The following is a 16,099-nucleotide window of genomic DNA, read 5'->3' as shown; positions in this document are numbered from 1 at the left end:
AATAAATATGGAGGTCCCACAGCCTCCTAGACCTCCTTAAATCAATTTCTCACCCACCCCTTCCTCTTTTCATGCCGGAGCTGAAGGCATCTCTCCATAAGATCAAGTTTTCACAAGCTGCATAGCCAAGAGGGTACCCACAGTACCCTCCCTTGCTATCCACTTCAGAGCAAGTGCTAGGCCCCGGGTGCCAAGTAGGGAAATGGACTGGAAGGCAGGTGGAGATTGTTTGCATGTACAGCTTCCGGTTCAGTCCAGCTTTGGCAACTTCCGTCTCCTACGCATCTTCACTTGTGCGCATCTCACCTTTTCTAATCCCAGCTTGAAGAGTGAATTTGGGAAATGTATTCTCTTTCTGTCAGGAGAAGCAAGCTCCAAATAGGCCAGAGGAAATTGCCTAGGGATTTGAATTAGTTATTATTTTTCCTAAGTGGCCTCTCACACATAGCCAAAGTCCATGAGTTTGGCCAAAAAAATAAATAGAAGGAAAGTGAGAAAAATTAGATTAAAGAGGGTTGGACAATCTACCCAGAATTATCCAAAGTTCAAGCTGGAGAAGGCCCAGAGATCAGCTATCAAGCTTTTTAAAACTGTATTCTCAGAATCCCCGGCAGTTTTCAAGGATGGGGTGTGTGGAAGTTTCAAGAAGTCCCACAAAGTGGGATCTTCAGCATCTCTTGAAGCAGCTTTGGTGAGACTCTGTTTTACATAAGCCATTACTTGGAGAGGTCCACAGTTAAAAATGACTTTAAAATTATTGTAAGAAACTGCTTTTTGTAAGGCTGCTCTGCCCACTTTTCAAGAGCGAAAAATAAAAGGCTGGGAGGGGTGACCACTTTGCCTGGGTCCACCATGAGCTGGAAATGCACTGAAGACTCAGTGTCAGGCCATCCTGCTCCCAGCTTCTACGTCTTCGGACCTAGTGGCCTCATGGCATTCCACAATTCCTGTCACCCTCCCAGGACCTCAATCCCTTTTGTTTCTATCAAGAGCTACTTAGCTACCCTCCTGTAGGTAGCTGAGGAGTGGGGTCATTTACTTGGAATGGTCTCTCAAAGCCTCACCCCCAAGGACAGAATGATTGGTCCAGGAGTGGCTACATCCTAAACAGCACCTTCCAAGTCTTTTCTTAAAGGGTGCTAACACACACCCTGAAACTCACTGTACCACCGAGACCAACATTTTTATCATCCTATTGCCACCCTTTAGAGATCACAGTGACTAGTTTGTGAATAAAGCCAGCAGAGAGGAGAGCAGGGAGTGATGGGAAAGAAGCTCTTGTTTGAGTTTTCAGATGCAGTTGTGTCCAAAGTGCACACTACAATACCTCTGTGCTTTTGGGTCACAGGAGTCACTTAATTGTTGCTAAATTAATTTGATTGGGTTTGTATAATTTGTTCTAATAGTATTTTGACATGTTTTCTTAAGCTGGGTTTGTTTTGTTTCTTGTTACTATATTAGAATACCGAAGAGCAGCTCATGATTCTGGGGGGGCAGCATCTATGGGCTCTGGCTGGTAGAGTTTTGGGTGGCACAGAGCATCATGGAGCAGGCGGGAGGCAGCTCAGAGTCTGATCATAGGGCCTCCACCCTGATGACATTGTCTGATCCTAGTCACTTCCTGAAGGTCCCACCTCTACGACACTGTGGTTAGATCATTTCTGTTCTAGCACTATTAACATATCCAGCCTATAGCACACATGTCCTAGTGTAACATTTATTTGTAGAGTAATTTACCAGTACACCAGTCAGTACCTCAGGTCTCAGAGGTGGCTAGAGCTCTGAGGTAAGATTTACCTCCAAGGACAGAGAAGCCTTAGATATTATACCCTGCAAGAAATGCCTGTTTCCCAGCTCTTGGGAGACAAAGACAGGCAGATGTCTGAGTTTGTAGGCAGCTTGGTCCACAGAAAGGAGTCCCAAGTGTGGCTTCATTGCAGAATGGTAGCACATCTGACTCCACAAAGAGTCCCAAGACAACCAGATCTATATAGAAAAGCCCTATCTTGAAACACACACACACACACACACACAGAGAGAGAGAGAGAGAGAGAGAGACAGAGAGAGACAGAGACAGAGAGAGACAGAGACAGAGAGAGACAGAGAGAATCAGAGAGACACAGAGACATAGAGACAGCCAGAGAGGCACAGAGAGTTGTTTGTTCAGCAGATATTTCTTGAGTTGCCTCTGGCACAATTCTGTTTCCTCACACTATCAATATGAGCCTGTTTCCTCACGCTATCAATACGAGTCTGTAGTCTAGCGGGCAGCCAGGTGGGGCAGGGTTAGTGTTGACTTTAAAGAGAGATTGTATTTAATTAACTAATTTTCTGAGTAATGCTGTGTCAATAAAGAAAAGAAGTCATGGGCATTGAAGCCTGATAAGGAAGCCACGCTCAGAGTTGACAACAGAAGGACCCCATAAGAGGATTGGTTACACACGTTCAGAAGTGGCGGAGAAGCTGAGAAGCCAGATGTGATCCTGAGACAACCCAAGACTTAGTAAGAACAGGAATTCCCATTGCTTTTAAGGCTGGAAGGATGAGTCACGGGGGTCAGGAGACCCAGATTACTGGATGGAATCTGGATCTATAGTGTTAAGCAGGAAATGGGAATAAGGATCCTTGGTCACTCCAGTGAACTATATTCATTAGAATATGACCATGGAACTATGGGGGCCAGGGAATGGAATGTGATGGTTTGAGTAAGAATGGCCTCCAAAGGCTCATATATTTGAATGTTTGATTAGCAGTTGGTAGAACTGTTTGAGAAGGATCAGGAGGTGGGCCTTGTTGGAGGATGTGTGTCAGTTCATAGGTCAGTGGTGGAGTTGAGATTGTTACAAAAGCAAACTGAGGTGGCTCAGAGGTTAAGAGCACTGTTTACTCTTCCAAAGGTCCTGAGTTCAATTCCCAGTGACCATTTGGTGGCTCACCTGTAATGAGATCTGGTGCCCTCTTCTGGCCTGCAGGCATACATGCAGACAGAAAGCTGTATGATGTATACATAATAAATAAAGAAATATTAAAAAGAAAAAGCAACAAAAGCAAGTCTCATTTTCTTGTTTTCTCTGCCTGCCACCTGTAGGTCAGATATAAGCTCTTAGTTACTGCTCCGGTGCTGTGCCTACCTGCCTGCTGCCATATTCCCTACCATGGTGGTCATGAACTCTAACCCTATTGCAGAATCTTCACAGCAATAGAAAAGTAAGTAAGATCTGGGACTTTGTTAGCCTCTGGATTGGGAAGGCTTTTACTGTTTCACTCTGTATTTCTGTCCCACTCTCCCTCCTTCCCTCCCTCTCTGTATCCTGTTGCTTTTCCACTGATTTGACATTTAATCCTGAGTTACGTCAGACATATCCTGGAAACAAACATTGGGTTAGGAGCAGCCACATCTGCAGAAGCAATGAGTCTAGACATCTTTTTTATTTTTTCTTTTCCTACGATGTGGGGGTTGGGGGAGATCCTAGTGAATTTTGGTTTCCCGAACACTTGCCTATAGACCTACTAATTCTTATGGCTCTTGGCCTGACCATGTATCATGAAGAAGATCAGGCCATCCATGGGAACTAACCTTATTGGGTTGTTCCAAGAAAGGGATAAGGACTTCCTGAAACATATGGGTCACCTGCTCTGCCCTGTTTTAAATTTCCAGAGAACGGGGCAAGCCAGGGAAGCCAGAAGGTCACCTAGTGAAGTTAGCTCATTTGTGGATTCTGTAGTCAGTTCATCTGCAATGTGTTATAGTTTGCTGCTCAACAGCGAGCGAAGGAGAAGCTTAGGCTGGCACAGAAACGCTGCCTAATCTCTGTTGATATTGGGAGGGTCTGCAGCTCATCAAGTGGAAAATTGGAATTTAATGGGAAATGACTCTCGGAAAGGAATTGAGACATCTTCTTGTGTTTTACGTGTTATAAAAAGTTGCATGACTTCCAACTGCTTAATTACAGAGCTATTCATTCCCCAAACATTTGTTGAGTAACCGGTTGGTGTGTCTCCTTAGTTTTCTTCAGAAAACAAAACTCATGAGGGTGCCAGGAAGAGACCCACACACATACACACACACCCTGCCTTAGTATGTTCTCACTACTGTTTAGGCATTTTTAAATGGCTACGTTTTAGGTAAAGACATATTTTTAATTAACTAATCTGTTTCTCATGCCATTGTGAGGATGGTGCTGTAGACTGGAGAGAGCCCAGCCTCTAAAGGCAGAATTGGATTCTATTCCCAACACTGCCATCTATCAGCCTCTTGGACTACAGTGAATCACATCCTGTCTTAGACTGATTTCCCATTGAAAGAATAAGTGTTTCAATAGCCATCATACAAGGGAAAATCCAGTGATAAAAGAAATCTCTTGCATGGTAACATCTATCAGGCACATAATAAATGCTCACATAATTGTATCATTACGATTTAAATAATCTCATCAGACATAACTCTTTGCCAAACCAAGATGAGCTCATATTTGTCTCTGCCCCAGTCACACAGCTGTCTCCCTTCATTCCCTAAGGAGACTTGCCAGGCACATACACAATGCTCCATTGCATCTTCTCTGAGAAGGTCAAAAGTTCCAAATGCCTTGTGTGTTCTCTTTACCCACTGTGCATCCCCAGTAAACCTACGTCATTGTGCTTTTCTTGCCATGGGTGAAGGCACTAAGAATTGAAATTGGTACAGAGTTGGCTGTCAGACAATTTCCATCCCTAGGTGTTCATGGGAGATTGGGTTCAGGGTAAAAAGATACCAGGATGTCCTCATCCCTCATGTGAGATGATATTGGATTTGCACACAACCTACACATATCCTCCTGCATGCTTTCTATTATCTCTGCACTTCTTTAATATCTCTTCCAATGTCAATGCTATAGGAATAGTTTGCATGCTATATTATTTAGGAAATGATGACAAGTTTGTGCATTTCGGTACAAATTTAAAAGGAAACCAGTATTTTCTATCCTCAGTGGACTGAATTTGCAGATCTGGGATTGAAGGTAGAGAAGGCTAACTGCACTCGTTTTCTGAGTGAACAGATCACATAGCTGAATTGACAAATAAAACCATACAGTGGCTTGCACTTATGCAATCAATTTGGAGTACCTGTGTGTAGTGTGTTTGGCAATAGGACTCTTGTCCTGTTGCACTGACCCCAAAGAGAGCCAGTAACATGAAAATCTCAAGGCATTTCACATTAGAAATGCATAGGCAGAGAAAAATGGGCTGGGTAAAACCTTTCAGGGGATTTTGAGGTGACTATCACATCATAACCAAGACTGTGCTCTTGCCCTCCATGAAACATTAAATATGGAATTTAGTGGTTGTTATTTTTAAATATATTAGGAATTGCTTAACTATTTCTACATTGTAAAAGATGTTTCTAATAATGACCATGTTTATAGATTGATATACATTACTACAAAGTATTTGTGGGTGGAGTCCGAGCCATGTCTATGACTATGTTTGTGATGCTGAGCTAGTCAAATTGATCTTGTAGACATCAAACTCAACTTGAAGGAAATATGCCACTACCGATAGTAGACAAGTAAGCATGTGTCTCATATTTGTCTTAAATGCCCTTCATTTTTAACAAATGGTGCTGGTGCAACTGGATGTCAGCATGTAGAAGAATGCAAATTGATCCATTCGTATCTTCTTGTACAAAGCACAAGTACAAGTGGATTAAGGACTTCCACGTAAAATGATATACACTGAATGTAATAGAAGAGAAAGTGAGGGGAAAATTTTCCCAAGAACACCAATGGCTTACGCTCTAAGATCAACAATCAAAACTGAGACCTCATAGAATTGAAATACTTCTGTAAGGTAAAAGACTCTGTCATTAGGACAAAACAGCAACCAAGAAATTGGGAAGAGTTCTTTATCAATCCTACATCTGATAGAGGGTTAATTTCCAATATACACAAAGACCTTAAAAAGTTAGACTCCAGAGATCCAAATAACCCTATTAAAAACTGGGCTACAGAGCTAAACAAGAATTCTCAATGAGGAATATTGAATGGCCATGAAGCACCTAAAGAAATGTTCAATATCCTCAGTCATCAGGGAAATGCAAATCAAAACAACCCTGAGATTCCACCTCATACCAGTCAGAATGGCTAAGATCAAAAACTCAGTTGACAACAGATGTTAGCAAGGATGTGGAAAAAGAGAAACACTCCTTCACCGTTGATGGTATTGCAAGCTGGTACAACCACTTTGGAAATCAGTCTGGAGGTTCCTCAAAAAATTGGACATAGTACTACCTGAGGAGGACCCAGCTATACCACTCCTGGGCATATACCCAAAAGATGCTCCAACATACAACAAGCACCCATGCTCCACTGTGTTCATAGCAGCCTTATTTACAATAGCCAGAAGCTGGAAAGAACCCAGATGTCCTTCAACAGAGGAATGGATACAGAAAATGTGGTATATTACACAATGGAATTACTCAGCTATTAAAAACAATGACGTAAGTAATGAAATTTGCATGTAAATGGATGGAACTAGAAAATATCCTGAGTGAGGTAACCCAGTCACAAAGGAACACACATGGTATGCACTCACTGATAAGTTGATATTAGGCAAAAAGCTGGGAATACCCATGATACAACTCACAGACCATATGAAGCTCAAGAAGAATGAAAACCAAAGTGTGGATACTTCAGTCCTTCTTAGAAGGGGGAACAAAATACAGGATGCAGACGGTGGGAGGAAGAGAGGATGGGGAGGGGGGAAAAGGGGGCAGAACCAGATATGGGAGTAGACTGGGATGACATACAGAGGGTCAGGAACAGAAGTGTGTAGCAATGGGGGATGGGGAACTTAGGGTAGCATCCAGAAAGTCCTAGATATCAGAAAAGCAAGAGGCTCCCAGGACACAAAGGGGATGAGATTAGCTGAAATGCCCAACAAAGGGGAGGGAAACCCTGTAGAGACCATATCCAGAAATTAGTCAAGATGTCTGGTTGAGGGATGGGGCCACCCATTAATCTCCAAATTTTTAATCCAGAATTGCTCCTGTCTAAAGGAAATACAGGGACTAAGTGTGGAGCAGAGACTGAAGGAAAGGCCATCCAGAGACTGCCCTGCCTGGGGATCCATCCCATATACAGTCACAAAACCTAGTTACTATTGTGGATGCCAAGAAATGCATGCTGACAGGAGTCTGATAAAGCTGTCTCTGGATAGGCTCTGCCAGAGCTTGACAAATACAGATGTGGATGCTCATAGCCAACCATTGGACTGAGCATGGGGACCCCAATGAAGCAAGTAGAGAAAGGACTAAAGGAGCTGAAGGGCTTTGCAATCCCATAGGAAGAACAACAAACAATATCAACCAACCAGACCCCCCCCAGAACTCCCAGGGACTAAACCACCAACCAAAAAGTACACATGGAGGGACCTATGGCTCCAGTTGCATATGTAGCAGAAGATGGACGTGTCTGACATCAATGGGAGGAGAGGCCCTTGGTCCTGTGAAGGCTTAATGTCCCAGTATAGAGGAATGCCAGGGAGGTGAGGTGGGAGTGGGTGGGTGGGGCAGTACCCTCATAGAAGCAGGGGGAGAGGGGATGGGATGGGGTTTTGTGGAGGAGAAATTGGGAAAGGGGATAACATTTGGAATGTACATAAATGAAATATCCAATAAAAAATTCAACAGTTAAAAATAAATAAATAAAAAGACAATAACAAATTTAACTATTGAGTCTTTGGAATAATCTGTTGATGTTAAATTTGCCAAGTAACCTTTCTGCATAAAATTTATAATAGGCATCACTTTTAAACACACACACACACACACACACACACACACACACACACACACACACACACACACAGAGTTTACTAGTTGTTCTTCATCTGCACTTCCCTATTCATCCCTTGCCCTCTATGCCCTCCTCTGAACTTAGTGGAGGGCATTGGTGACTTGCCAGCCTGGCTCACCAGACTCCCTAGGCCCTGGCCTCTAATTGTGTTCAGCCCAATGGAAATGCATGCAGTGAATTGAACTGCACAGAAGAGAGCTCCTGGTGTTTCCTACCTGCCACCTGCTTGCTTGCTGCTTTGTTTTGGCAACTGCCACTTCAAATCTATGTCCCTTTTCTTCACTGGGTTCAAAAGCACTATTTGCTCAGTTTCCCCTTGTGAGGAGGTACTAATAGCTTCTCATTGCTTCAAGTTTCTTAAAGCCCTGGTGTCCCTTGAAAGCCTTCTTCACCCTTTGCAAACATGTATAGAACTCCAATAAACAATTTCTTCTAAATCCAAAGTGAGCACACTTGTTTTGTTTACATTTATTTGTGTAGATGTGTGTGTCCCTGCTTGTCCGTATGTGCAGCATGTGGGATACATGCCACTGGAGGTCAAAAGAGGTCATAAGACCCTCTGGAACTAAAGTTCCAGGTCATTGTGAGCAGCTGATGTGGTCATTGGGAATCAAACCCTGGTACTCTGCAAGAACAGCAAATGCTCTTAAGTGCTGACCCATCTCTGAGTATTTCTTGTTGTGATCTTGAGTTATTCTGGAAACTGGGACTCATGATCAGATTGGCTTACATGAGACCATCCAAACTATAAACCAGAGAAGCCAGGAACAGGCCAGGGCATGCACGCTATACCTCCATCGTGGAAAATAGAAATCTTGGAGAAGTCACGTGCTCTTACTTCTTATGAGACTTAGCTTCCCCAGCTGAGAGGTTACCACTAGAGTATTATACCAACAATGAACACATTGTCCAAAACTCACCCACTTGTCCAAGAGTCAGAATAAGTTTATTTAATGTCTGTTTTGAAACAGTCTTTGGAAATTCAAAGTAAGATATGGTTCTTGTCTTTGAGGCTATTTCTCTATATAAAACATGGGGACAGAGCTAAGAAATGAATATGAAAATCCCTGAATTAGGTCTTGAAGGATACATAGAAACTTATTGTATAGACAGAAGATAGAGACAGAAACCCATACAGAGGGAACAATGTAACAATAGTTCGAAGAAGAGATTGAAATGACCCTACTTCATAAAGGAACATAAAATCATCTATCATGTCTCAAGTCCAGCTGAGAGGAATAGAGGGTAGTGGGCAAGACCAGACTTGCAGGGGAGTTAAGAAGATGCTAGGGTGGGAAGAGCCCTGTGTTATTGTGCTTAGGGGGAGATCAGACTTCACATTTAGGGCACTGCTGACTTTGAACCTTAAAGTTGAGTAGAAACATGACTGGATTAACAGTGTTTTATTATGATGTCATTGTGAGGTGAACCTAAGGCAAGGATTGTAATTGGAGATTTGGAAATTAGAAAGATGTTGTAAGAATACTGAAATAATCTAGACCTGTCATGATACAGGCTAGAGGAGTCTGGTAACTGCACAGGCAGAGTAAAGGTACCACATCCTAGGATCTAATATGGGAACAAAACTAGAAAGTGATTTGGATCGAAAAGTTCAATGTAAAGAATTACCGATAAAGAGGGACTGAGGTAATGTAGAACTAATACCTAGAAGTCAGAACTGTAAAGTATACAGAGATTGCAGCTGTATGGAGCTGCTAGAATACAGTCCTCAATGACCAGAGTAACAGTCCTAACAAGTCGAAATTATAATATTTAAAGAAATAAACCATCAGGCTTGAGAGATGGCTTGGTGGGTAAAAGTACTTGACACCAAGTTTCTGACCTGTTCTGAGTTTGATCCTTGGCACCTGCACTGTGAAAGGAGAGTGAGTTGTCCTATGTCTCTACATGTACACACACATAGACATACACACACACAGACACAGACACAGACACATACACATGATACAGGCACACACACATACCACACAGACACAAAGACATGACATATGCAGACATATGAAAGATATAACACACACACACACACACACACACACCATAGACACACACATACCACACACACACACACACACACCATAGACACACACATACCACACACACACACCACACACACACACACAAAACATACAGACATACACACACACAGGGACAGACATATACATGTCACATGAAGATACACAGGCAGATACACACCATAAACTCAGACATATCTCACACACACAAACATTCACACACAGAGACACACATCATAACACACACATACACACACACAAGCACACCACAATAACAGACACAAACACACAGATACATACAAAGACACACCCATCACCCACACTCATACAGACTCACAGAGAGACACACAGACACACAGACACTCTGACAAGCACAAACACATGGCATCCCCACAGGCATACACATAGACACACACAGACAAACTCACATACACCCAACACTCCCCTCACACACACCTAATTTTAAAAAGAGAAAAGAAATCATCAAAATAGGTAAACCAGTAACAGTTGTTATCAGAGGCAACATAAACATACTAATTAAGAAGTGACAGGAGGGGGGCTGGGGATTTAGCTCAGTGGTAGAGCGCTTACCTAGGAAGCGCAAGGCCCTGGGTTCGGTCCCCAGCTCCGAAAAAAAGAACCAAAAAAAAAAAAAAAAAAAAAGAAGTGACAGGAGGATAGAATCATTAGAGGACACCAAGTTTGAAAACATCATGTCCTTTTCAGGTTCCTATGCAAAGAAATCTGAAGGCCTAGATGGAGTGGTGTTGCCCTGCTAGTCATCCAACTCATCAAACCCAGGGCCTCACGCATGCCAGGCAAGTGTCCAACTGTGGAGCTGTACCCCACGCCAACACCGATGACTTTCTAGAACAACAGATCAAAAATGCTTAATCATACCAATGTCTACAAAGTAAATATAATTAATAAGGAACTAATCCACACCAGAAAGCTGTCATGACTAGTTGGTTTCATAAAGGAATTTTACCTAATCCTCAGAGCCTGTATTGTGCTGATGCAATGTTTTGAATTAGTAGAAGATTGAAAAGATAGGGGGAAAATTCCTAAATCCTTTTCTGAAGTGAATGTTAAACTGAGCATTGTACAGCTAAAAGCTGAAGAAAGAAAGAAAATAATAAATACGATCTACAATGTTCAAACAATTCTGATCAACAAAAATTTTCAATGTAATTTGAACTTTGGAAGAAAATGTATTGCATGGGATCAATATAGGCGTGAAAAAGTTAGGGAGCCAAAGAGCACAATATCAGCAGGATACAGTCAGACCCAACAGCAAGAAGAACACAATGAAATCAGGCAGGGGAGAGTGAAAGAATGCACGGTTTGCTTGTCATGAAGAATCCACACCGTCTACTATGGATAGAGCTCAGGGTACTGAAGAGATGGTTCAGTGGTTTAGAACACTTATTATTCATGAAGAGGATCTGGATTCAATTCCTACTCCTACCTGAAGCTAGTTCCAGGGACTCAAAGACTCTCTTGTGGCCTCCCTGGGCACATACATTCCTTCAGGCAAACACTTAGAACATACAATAAAATGCATAAATATTAAAAAAGAACTCAGGAAAATCATATGACAATTTCTATAAATACTGAGAAAGCTTTTGATTAAATCAATAACTTATTAATAAAAAAGACATTCAGGGATGTAGAAAAGGTGAAAAATGTTCTCAGAATTATAACGAAGTGCACCTTAGTCCTAACTCAAGTATTCTATCTAAAGGAGTACACTGGAGGTATTTTCATTAAGATTGACAGTAAGACAAGAATTAAACATTATATTAAATGTGTTAGGCCAATGCCATTATACAGGACAGTTCAATTAGAGACATTGAACAGGAATGAAGGAATTGGACTGCAGATAACACCATAGAACACATTGAAAACTCCATCAAATCAATAATAAAATTAACTCAAACAACACATGCAGAAAAATAGGATATAAAATCAGCATGTAGAACCAGTAGACTACATATGTAGACATATACAAACATATATACATATGGTACTAATTAGCCATTTATAATTGACACAGATGAAATACAAATCCATTTGGCTAGGAGTATGTAAAAGCAATTGTGAAATATTTTGAATGTGAAGAACATAGATTTTGACAGTTGAAAAGCCACTCCTTTCTCTTGAGTATGAGAATATTCTGAAGAGGTGGGCTCTTCTTAGATGGATTTATTAACTAGATATAGTTCCCAAAGAAGGAAGACACAAAGAATCTGTTTTATGGATAAGTGGCTGTTAAATTTAATATAGAAAAATAAGCATTCAAAAGTCATCAGGAGACACTGAAGGACAACCAAGAGACAAAGACTATCACTGCCTGACATTAAAATAGAGCATGAAGCTCTATTATTAAAACAGCATGGCACTGGCAGGTGAATGGGCCATCACTATGTTAGTATAATACTATAGACCAGTGGAATAATAGGGCAGAAAATTCCAAGGTAACTCAGATGTATGTAGAAACTGTATTCTTCACTCTTCTTCCAGTGAAAACAGAAGGCAGCAGTTTACCACCCAGCTGAGGTCCCTTACAAGAACACTACTATGTTGTACCCTGAACTTGGCCTTCCAGTTCAGAACTGTGAGAAAACACTATAATTTGTGAGTCACGCTGACTATGGTAACTAGTTATAGCACCCCAAACTGACCAAAATAGGAACTCTTGTGCATTTCCAACAGACATTTGAGATGCAGATGTTATAGAAAATACTTTGCTAATTAAAAATAGAATTATCATGTGACTCAAAACTCCACCCCTAGTTGTAAACCCAAGAGAACTAGGCACACATGTTCACATAAGAACTTGTACGTGAATGAACACTGTTGTTCACAGTAGCCTCAAAGTGGAAACACGTCAAATAGTCATTGACTCAGTAAATAAAAGTGTAGATGAAAATATGAAATTGACTAATCTAGTATATATGTACAATGGGATTTTTTCAGCCAAACAAGAGGAGCAAATGAATTACTAACCCATGCCACAGCCTGGATTGGATTTGGAACATTATTTTAAGCCAAGGGAGCCAGACGACAAGTAGCAATATAGACAGAAGGTAGATAGGTCAGTGGTTACCAGAGGACTAGGAAAGGGGGTACAATCGGGAAAGATCGCTAGTAGCTTCAGTGTGTTTTCTTGTTTTTCTTTTGTTTTGTTTTATTGAGTGGCAAACATTGTGGGATTAGATATCAGTGATTACACAGAAAAAAGCTCACAGAACTATAGACTTTAAAATGGCTCTGTTTTATGTTGCTTATCTAATGGAGAGTTGAATATAGGACCTTGTACAAAAAAATATATGTATATATTATGCCATTCGGCACGAGCAGTCTGTTTTCACAGTAGAAGGTGATAACATCATTGATCGATGGCGTGGTTCACTTTGGGGCTGCTCCCTTCATATGTGGGCTGAAGGCTTCATGGGATCTCTTCAAATTTCTAGTTATTTGGTTCTCTTTTGTGGTTTTTGTTTGGTTTTGGTGTTGTTTGTCTTAATCTTTGAGATCGCACCCAGAGCCTCACAACTATTATTCAAGTGTGGTGCCTTTAAACGACTCTATCTGCATTCCCAGCCTCCTCTGGATTCTGCAGGTCTGCACTGTGAGAATATGGATAGTGGTTAGGCACAGACTTTGTCTCTGTGGTGAAGCCAGAGGAAAACCATAGATGGAAACGAAGATGATGATGGGTGAGACAAACCAGGGAAACCCTGAGTTGAGTCTGTATTTAGGACCGAAAGGCCCTTTTGAGGCAGCTCAATGATTAAGGGTAGATCCTCCAGAGTAGGGTTCAATCCCAATATCCACCTGACAGCTTACAAGTGTCTGAAACTCCAGGTTGGGGAGATCTGACTCCATTTTGACCTCCATAGATACTACATATGCACACGCTACACATACATGCATGCATGCATACATACATACATACATACATATAGGCAAAATATTCATACACGCAAACCAAAAGCTAAGTCTTTAACAACCAAAAGTATGACAGGGGCAGAACTTACTTTCAGTAACACTGGAGAGGAGGCTACTTGGTTTCTAGCGTGGAGTGGTCTACGTTTTGATGGCACACATGCAGACTTGAGGAGAGATATCTCAGTAGCATTGATCTTTTGAGTCATTCTCAGCTGTCCGTCCTGATGTTACCCTTACCCTGACAGCCATCTGTGCAAGGTCTGAGTGAATTTACTCTGGAGTTCCTGACCGGGTGAGACCCGAATAGATACATTGTCTCTGCTCAGCACAGCTCTCAAAAGACACGGGTTCACCGTGGTGTATCAAATGCCAACTATTCCTCTGAGAGACTGTCCTTTCTCTACAGGCTTTAGCTCTCTGTTCTCTCCTCCATGCTGAGGCAAACCAGGCTTCTTGTCTCCAGCTCATCACAGGCCAGTTCCTCTGTAGGATGGCAGAGGGCCTCCATTCCACAGCAGCCTCACTTGGGAAAACACAAGAACATGGCGTCGTTATACACAAAAGCAGCTCTCTAGGATGTGCTGCCTTGTCACAGGACCTTGCTTCCAACCCAGGCTTTGATAGTTGTGAGGGGTCCATCAGAAGACCCTGAGGAAAACCTTCCTACTGCTGTCTTATGTGAATGGACGTTGGTAGAAGAAGACTGTGAGCATTCAGCCTCTGCTTTAAATGGTTTATAAATTTATTGCGATTTTATGTGTATGTGTACTTGCATAAGTTTCTGTGAACTGTGTGCTTGCAGATGCCCCTGGAGACTGACCAGAGGGCATTGTATCCTCTGGAACTGAAGTTATAGGTAGTGGGGAGCTGCCTGATTCTGGTGCTGGGAACCAAACACAGGCCCCCTGAAAGTGATGTCAGCCATTTTAAATACTGGGCCATCTCTCAGGCACCCCTCAAGTGACTCTTTTAACCCAGACCTCTAGCTGTCTTTAGGAGAGGTGACGTTGTACTCATAGCAAGGACTTCTAAATCATTTCCAGGTTATTTCTTGGGATCCATTTACTTGCTAAATCTCTGTTTCTGTAGGAATAGTCTAAATATTTAGGAAGATAAACTCAAGAACCAGGAAGACAGCTCCCCGACCCCCACCCCAACCTCTAGTCACCAAAAGAAAAGCATTCAGCAGTCATTCAATCACCACAGGGAATAAGACACAGAGGAGGGTTAAGCATTTCAAAAAAAACCTGCAGGGTTAGAGGTTCAAGTGTGACATTTTTGGATTAATGTTTAATTAATGACACAACTCAGTAGATTTGGGTCATGAACTCTGAGTAATTGAAACTGTGTGACGATTCATATGCAAAGCTCTTCTATACATGCCTCCTTCAGAATTCCTAGAAACATTTATTTGGCTGTAAAACTTTTGCCTTCAAGTGTTTGTATGGTACCAAATTACAATTTTTTTTCCTTCTAGTGAAAACTCTGAACTGAACGACAGAAGTCAATTTCAATCAGGAAGCATTATTGTGTTCTTAACTTTGAGAGACTCCTGCCCTGGCACACTTGAACAGTCCTCCTTTGACTTCCACTGGCCCAGACCCATTCATTAGGAGGCCCTCTGGGAACTCATGGGGTAAGTGTTAGAGGCAAGAGGGGACTCAAAGATGGCTTCTTTCCGGGACTCACTGGCCCAGGCCTGTCTCACCCACTTTGTGATTAATTGAGTGCCTTCATCTTCTCTTTGTTTACACCTGTCAGAGTCCCACCGGAGAGAAAATCGCTAACGTAGCAAGGAGAATCAAGTTTAGCCAAGGCCTTCAATTAGAAGCTAATGATTAAATTCATTTGGCATTCTTTGCTCCGTAAGTAATGACATTGCTCGGCTGGGCTCGGAAGGAATTCTTTCTTTGGTGGGAATGCGGCTGCCTTTTACACTTCCAGCTGCATTTCTCATCCATTATCACCAAATAATCTTCAGTTCTCGTAAATCCCTTTGCAAAGGCTTCATCTAAAGAACTTAAAAAGGAGTAAATCCTCTGAGATATTACAGGATTCTTGCTGTGTGCCTCCCATAGGCTTCGATGAGAACTGTTCAGCTTAAACCCTGGGTGTTGCTTTGAAGATGCAGCCAGAGTGCTGCAATTCAGGAGAAGGAGCTCGGGGGAGGGAGGGAGAAGGAAGGAAGGACGGAGACCATGAGTGTTTGTACCAGAGGGAGCATATGCAGTGATGTGTGGTATTTTGGGTGTGGGAGGGGAGAGTAAAAAAATCAAATGT

The 16,099-nt window shown here is 42.0% G+C and overlaps 1 long non-coding RNA gene across 1 annotated transcript in view; it reads left to right on the top strand.

The window, feature by feature from the left end:
• Window positions 1-2,393: 2,393 nt before the first annotated feature.
• The window catches only part of LOC148007887 (uncharacterized), a 26,057-nt gene continuing 12,351 nt past the window's right edge, over window positions 2,394-16,099 (top strand). Inside the window, exons 1-4 of the long non-coding RNA XR_015648148.1 lie at window positions 2,394-2,503; window positions 3,089-3,207; window positions 15,297-15,455; window positions 15,581-15,684. This is a non-coding gene — a long non-coding RNA (uncharacterized LOC148007887). The remainder of the gene's footprint in view (window positions 2,504-3,088; window positions 3,208-15,296; window positions 15,456-15,580; window positions 15,685-16,099) is intronic.

Source organism: Rattus norvegicus, chromosome 1, assembly GCF_021556685.1.
Source record: "Rattus norvegicus strain SHRSP/BbbUtx chromosome 1, alternate assembly SHRSP_T2T, whole genome shotgun sequence".
NCBI lineage: Eukaryota > Metazoa > Chordata > Mammalia > Rodentia > Muridae > Rattus > Rattus norvegicus.
This window is presented reverse-complemented; position numbering and strand designations above follow the sequence as displayed.